The 7607-nt window shown below is 25.6% G+C and overlaps 1 long non-coding RNA gene across 1 annotated transcript; it reads right to left on the bottom strand.

Moving 5' to 3' along the window:
- Nucleotides 1-4496: 4496 nt before the first annotated feature.
- Nucleotides 4497-5983, bottom strand: LOC115033407. The gene is made up of 3 exons (XR_003838734.1): nt 5868-5983; nt 5033-5087; nt 4497-4961 (listed from the first exon to the last, which is right to left on the bottom strand). It is a non-coding gene; the product is annotated as an uncharacterized LOC115033407 (long non-coding RNA).
- Nucleotides 5984-7607: the final 1624 nt, after the last annotated feature.

Raw genomic sequence — 7607 nt, 5'->3', positions numbered from 1 at the left:
GTATAAGAAAAACGATTCTGAGGGGAGACGGTATATCAGTCTATGTATTAGACATATATATACTTATCTATGGTATTAAAAAAAAATTGACCTAAAATAGGTACCTATAATAAATTCCAAATTAATCATATCATAATATCTATTAGGTACTTAACGCGTTATACATCAACAAAAAACCGTGGTACTATCATAGACATATAATAGTATACTTTAGAAGTTTCAAGTACCCACGAATAATATTATACAATCACAACAAAATAACTAAATTAGTTATCCTAGGTTTTTAATATGTAATTTCGTCCAAATTTGTACTTAAAATGACTATAAAAATAAACTGTGTAAATGTATTTTTTTAGATTTTTTGGTAACAGAATTAATTACTTACGTGGAACTTGTATTAAATTTTCAATTCTTAGATACAAGAATTGAACATTTTATAAATTTTTAACTACAAAATAATTTTTCAAATTAAAATTTGATCTTTAAATGCTTATAAAAAAAAAATTGTGCCTATGTATTTTTAATATTTTTCAACTGACATTGTAACAATATATCGGGAGCTTTGTATTAAATTTATACACTTTTCGGCCCAACAGATAAAACTTTATTGATATTTATAAAAAAAACTAAAAAATTTAAAACTGAAAATGTCCGTAAACAGCTCAAAAAGAGTCAAAATATTTTCAAAATTGTATGGTGTATAGAAATGCTAATATAAACATTCAGTAACATTTTCATGTATCTTTAGTTATTCGTTTTTGAATTACAAGAAAATAAGGAAATCGCTACATGAGAAATCGAGTGAATATCCAGTGTTGTAAAAATTTGAATTTCAAACGATCATAAAAATTTAATTTGACTTTCTTATAGATATTTTTTGTTTGATAAAGGTAGATAATCTTATAAGGAATCCCTTATTACATTTTCATCATATCTTAGATTTAAAAAGAAAAATTTTTATGAATTTCTAACTCGAAATAATTTTCAAATTTTCGTGATTTTTCCATATTTTGTCATTTTTTGAACTTTAAATGCTTATAAAAAAAACGATTTTTAATATTTTTCATCTGCCTTTGAAACAATATACTATTAGGAGCCTTCTATTAAATTTTCAAGCTTTTTTATCCAACAAATACAATTTTATTGATATTTTTAGAAAAAAAACTAAAAAAAAATGGAAAATGAAAATGTCCGTAAAAAGCTGAAAATAAATCAAAATATTTTGAAAATGTTATCGTGTATAGAAAATGGAAATATAAACAACCATTGACAATTTCATGTATCTACGGTCATTTGTTTAAAAGTTACACCAATAACCAAATTCAATTTTGTGAAAAATCGATTTTCCGTAAAAATTCCCGTTTTTCCTTAATTTTTTTTTTTGTTTTTCCCGTCGCTTTTGAAAACTACTGGGATATTTAAATTTTGACCTCCCAATACACCAACGATATTAACTTTCTGATCGAACAAGATACTTAAGTTGAAAATCGTAGCATTATTTCGATTACTTATCGTGTACACACACAAAATAAAAAAAAAATAAAAAAACACACATCAGTGTAAAATCAATACATTCATCGTTCCACTCAGAATCTAAAAATAAATTAAAATATACAAAAAATATGTAAACATAGGTACTATACTTAAAACACTAACCAAAAATTTCAATGAAACATACATTTTAGTCAATTTTTAAAAATATTTTATAAATAAAATAATAGTAATTTTGGTAATCCAAAATCCAACATCAAACAGGTAATCATCTCTATCAAACAATACAAAATACTTTACAAGAAGCTTAGAATATAAATAATTTAATAATCAATTACCTCATTAGGAACCTAGTAAAATTATTTGGTATTACAGTTTTTCTTGTATTTTCTTACTAATATAACTGTGGATATAAATAAATATATATTTTTTGGTACCTACCTTTATATAATATCCCGATGATATCTTTTATTGTGAATTATTAATATGTTTTATTTTTATTATTAGCTTCTAGTACAATAGTACATAAGTATTTTAATTAAATGTTAATAACAATAAATGTATGGACAAAAATGCTACTTAGAACTAAACGAAGTGTCGCTCGATCGGACGGGACACACTATACCCGTAAGGGGTGGTGTATAGGCAACCTCTTTATCGCAATAGCAGCGACGACAACAACAGAACAAAATAGTGCCGTGATGGCAATGAACAATTTATACGAACGAAAAAAAACACATAAGAGAATGATGAACAGAAAAAATATGACAAGCTAATGATAATATGAATAATCAACAGACATTTGACATAGAGCAAATTAATTAAAGAAAACAAACATGTTAAATAACATGGTGTAACATGGTTTAATAATTACCAGGTAATTAATAATTATTATAATAATTCTGACTTGGAAGGAATGTATGGTGTACGGATAAACGAGAGATAATGTGGATAACAGTCACCGTCGTACAGATAAGCGTCTCGCGATATGCATAATGGCTTGGCGCGTACAATAATAATAATATTTTTTTTATTGCAATCAAAAAACAATTTGCAATTTCAAATAAATAATGGTACATACAACAGTTACAAACTAGTCTTAAAAGCAATAGCTTGTTGGTATGCGGATGAGTTGAGTTCATAAAATATCAAAACACAATTAAAACAAAATGTAAATGTAAATCAGATAAAAATTATATCACAAAACAAAAGGTCTCGAGTTCTTTTTACTGTACCTTTCCATTGCACCAATTGCGGTAGAAACAAACCAATTGACCGCATGATGCATTTGGGCAACGAGGACCCCACCTTTCTAAGTTCACCTTAATATTCTGTTATTGATCTTTAAGTATCTTTTTTATTATTATGTTATATCATGTATGTAATTTTATTTGTGTCCTAATTATTATAATTTATATCTATTGTACCTATAATATTACTGTATTCTTGGGCCATCGCCCATTGTAAACGTTAATCATGTTAAATTACTGTATTTTTGTTGTGTACTGTACTAAATAAGGAATTTTTATTCCGTAAATTAATAAAACAAATGCAAATACAAATACACAACAGAATACTACAGGTTTTTATAGCATTTTGTATACAAAAATATGTTAGAACACACAATTACATACCTACTATTTATATAGAGCAAAATTAATAAAAGAAAAAACATTTGTGTTATATTTACATAATAATAATATACATTACACTTATAACTATAGAGCTTTAATTATCAAAATTGATGTTATTAAAAGGAACATTATAGTTATTATTTTTTAATCTTGTGTTATAAGTGTGCAATGGTTGATAATCATTAATAATAGGTTTAATTTTATATAATATACATAATAAAGTTTGTCTTTCATATAGTAAATTTAAAGTTTGAATGCTAAAATTTGTGAATAATAAATTTGTTGAATATAATCTTGATTTATTTAGAATAATTTTAAGTAAAGAATTTATAGTAATATTCAATTAGAACATTATTGTGGCTAGAGTATGCACTATTTTGTTAGGGCTAAAAAATTACTCTAAAAGTTTTTAAGTATAAGATATTACAAAGTAGGTATTTTAAATTTATAAAATAATTTTTTTATTACATTAATAACTAAATAGATATGTTCTACAAATTATACATTATAAACTCTCTCTAAAGGAATACATTTACATCGATTTACATGGTACCTATTTTAAATATTTACATTTATAAGAATGTGTACATAAAGATAAGTCAGTACTAAAATTATAAAAAACTATTATAGTTAGTGATATTAAAATTTAAAAATGACATGTTTAAATTTACTTAAATTTAATTGTAGGTTATTATTATCACACCACTTCTTAATTAAATCAATTCTAATTGTAATCACTAGTAGTAACTTCACCTAGCCATCTATCGGGAGTGAATATTTGGGCCATCTAAAAACTGGTCTGTGAGCAATCTATAATATTTATAATCAATGATATTACTTTAGTTAAATTTCAATAGTTAGGGTAGTGATTTACAGTTTTTACTTAACTCAATAAGTAATTAACTACAGTATTTAAAATGGGGCATTTTGTAATATACTCAATTCTTTAAGAGTTTGTGAGATACCTAGAACTTTCTTGATATCTTTAACAACTAAATCTAATTTTTCAATTATAGATCATATTTCATTGCTATTAAGTAATTTATCAATCTTGTATATTTTTCATATGTTAAATAAATTTAATTGAAAATCATAAATGTTTTAAAATATTATAGACACATGAGAATTTATTGTTAAGAGGATGTCAGCGCAGTATTTGTTTTCTCTCTCGGGCGCAACAAAGACAAAATGCATTTCTGCAGAATAACTTTTTTTATTTTTTTAAGTAATCTAAGAGTAAAATCTCATTAGAAAAACGATGGAGAATAACATTTTTGAGGGTATGACATATCGATTTGTCTAAATATTGTCTCAAAACAATTTAAACATAATTTAAATATAGGTACTACATTTTTTTTTTTTTTTTTATTTTGAAAGGTTAATACAGTGTCAAATAACATTAAAATATAAAATTGATAAGTCATGGTCTCAAAATATTATGCTCTATAATTTTTATAATAGTTGATTTTACACCAAGGTTACTCAAAAATAATAAAAAAAATATTTAAGTGTTCGTTCTATTTTACGCGTGGGTCTGAGAGAGAAAACAAATATTTTGCTGACAGCCTCTTTGTGTTTTACTATTAACAAAATATTAAAATATTAAATGAATGATACCAATAGGTGAAATATCAACATAACTATATGCATGTATTTTTGTATTATTATACTAATCATTTGTTCAATGTTTATGAGCCCTATGCTTTGTGTATATTTAGTGCATGACCAGTTAATATGGGAAAAAATAAGTTTTGGATGACAAACTAGTAATTTTCTGGACATATGTTGTATTGGTACTTCACAATTTTTATATCTTCACTGGTGTTAGATCAAAACCTAGTAAAATTTGGTGTAAAATTAAACATTAAAATAAATGGTTTTTTAGAACTATTGATTTAAATACTTACCAGATTTAAAAGACCTTTGTTGTACAGCAAAAGTTGTATATTTGACTTTTCTCTTCTAAAAAAAATGTATTTCAAATTAAATTCAAATATAAATATTGTATAATTTGGTCGCATTATCTTTTCAAAGAAGACAACACTATACATATATGACATCTACATAACATAGGATGGTAGGATATGATATTAACTAACATAGGATAGTAAATATTATTAACAATATATCATATAGTATAAGAAGTAATAAAAGAAATTCAGACAAATGCCAAAATTTATTATGTATAATCGTTTTACCTATATCGATAAAAAAAAAAAAAAAGTAAGAAGTGTACCTCACATACCACCTATACTGTCTTTAATATACAGGGTGTAACAGACAGAACTGACTTTTGGAATAACTTTTGTTCTAAACAATATTTTTAAACTTTTTTTATATATATATTATAGCGCTACACGTGTAATAAAAAAAAATGTAATACCAAAAATAAAAAAATCTAAATTGTTTTGAATAAATTCAAAATAGTCAATTTGTGAATCAGATTATAAGAATGATCTGGATGGTAAAAAAATGTATCTAAAGCAAGTAGTTTATTTTTTAGAATTTTTTAAAATATCAATATTTTTTCGATTAAATTAATCTGGAACGCAATAACTTTTTTAAAAATATTATTTTTGGAAATTTGCTAACATGGGTATATTTCTTAAACTATTTACTAATCACATAATTTTAACAATTTTTGTTATACGTTTAGGAAGCATACATTTTTTTTTTTATAGTCAAATCTTTCTGTTATACCTTGTATTATACTCAATATAAAATAATGAATTAAATATTTACCAGAATCTAAACTAGAATATGACATTTTTTGTTGTTTTTTAGATTTTAATTCTTCGGCTGATGATAAAATATCAGCTCTGTACATTGAAATATTTCATATTTTCTTCACAACTCAGAATTGCCTAAGATAAAAAAAAAAAAAAACATTTTATTATTAAAATAACTTGATACTAAGCCATATTAAAATGAATAGGTGTTTATTACTTTCACGTGATATCTTATGAAGTACTTTGAGAAAGGTTTCATTTATTTATTGTGTAGACAGAATATCTTTAATATTTATTTTAACTGTATTGAACTCGGTGTGTGTTGGAAAAAGAGGTAGGTCTTCCTGTGACATGGTAATTGTGCTTACAGTTGAATTTATTACCTAAAATGCAATATTAAATAATATATTAACAAAAATATTATCTTTAATTAACAAACATTAATTCCTATTTGGTATATTCAAATATGTACATTTTAAAATTTCAATTCAACAAATAATTTATAAACATTGTAACACAAATAATGCTCTATCACTTTAAACTATTTTTAAGTGGAATATTATCATGTTACATTCAGTATAAAATAAATCTAGAATACCAAGAACGGAAAAACTACCAGTTAAATCAATTAAACCAGTTACAGAAATTATAAAACTGAGCCCTAAAATCATGACAAATTATATAGACATCATCACAGTTGTACTACTTTTGCGCAGTACATACGCATCTTTTTCACCTCCGGCCTATATCATAGTTTTCTACTCCCCATTGGTTGATTTTGTTCTATGTTATATATTATGTATGTATATGATTGACGGCCAATAAGAAGTGGAGAACCACGATATAGGCGAAGTAAAGAGCGGAGGATGCGTATCAAAATGCTGTGATGATACCTATATAATTTGTCATCCTAAAATAGTGTAAGAACAAAAACACAATAGTTATAAGTAATTGAATTTGTGCTTTTATTCTCGCTTTACATAAAAGATATTCATTTCAAGTTTACAATATATTCTTTTCTTAACAAGTACTCTTCGAGTCACAGCAATGTCTATAATATTTGTTTAATAACAATTTATACAATCAAGACTCACGTTGATTCCACGGGGGTTATATTGATGGACAAGTAATTAACGTGACCAGCGACGATCGGCTTTATGTCACCGGTGTGTGGTGACGGCGATGAATCGGAATGTGACGATCGGGCGAGGTGGTGTCCACGTCGTCCTCGATGTGGGTCCTTGTCAGCAATGGCTGTCCTCCGTGAATAGTATAAGTGCAGGTGATTGAATAGCGATGTCGACGTAAACAGTAAACACGTATTCGTCAAAGTAGGTACGACGACGTACGGTCAGCAGAGCAACATTAGAGAGACTTGATGACTAGAATAAATAATATACCTATATATAATAATTAATAGTATTGGTTACCTACTAAAGTAGTTTATGAGTAAATATTTATTTTTATTAGTAAACATTAAACAATTAATGTATTAAATTTTACTACACAAATTCAGATAAATAATAGTATATTCCTCTACAAGAAAATATTGAAAATCTATTTATAAGTTTGATCAAAGTAAAACATCACTGAGAAGGTTATAAAAAACAATCTATGAAATACAATGTCATATAATATCACGTAAGAGCTATTCATTTATTAGCCTACTAATGGCGGACAATTTCCTTATCAGTTCATATGGCCACACTCTGAGCAACATGGGCATGCACCACGGCTATAGATAGTATGGTTG

Source organism: Acyrthosiphon pisum, chromosome X (genome assembly GCF_005508785.2).
Source record: "Acyrthosiphon pisum isolate AL4f chromosome X, pea_aphid_22Mar2018_4r6ur, whole genome shotgun sequence".
Taxonomy (NCBI): Eukaryota; Metazoa; Arthropoda; class Insecta; order Hemiptera; family Aphididae; genus Acyrthosiphon; species Acyrthosiphon pisum.
The sequence above is the reverse complement of the archived record's forward strand: the minus strand, read 5'-3'. Positions and strand labels throughout refer to the sequence as shown.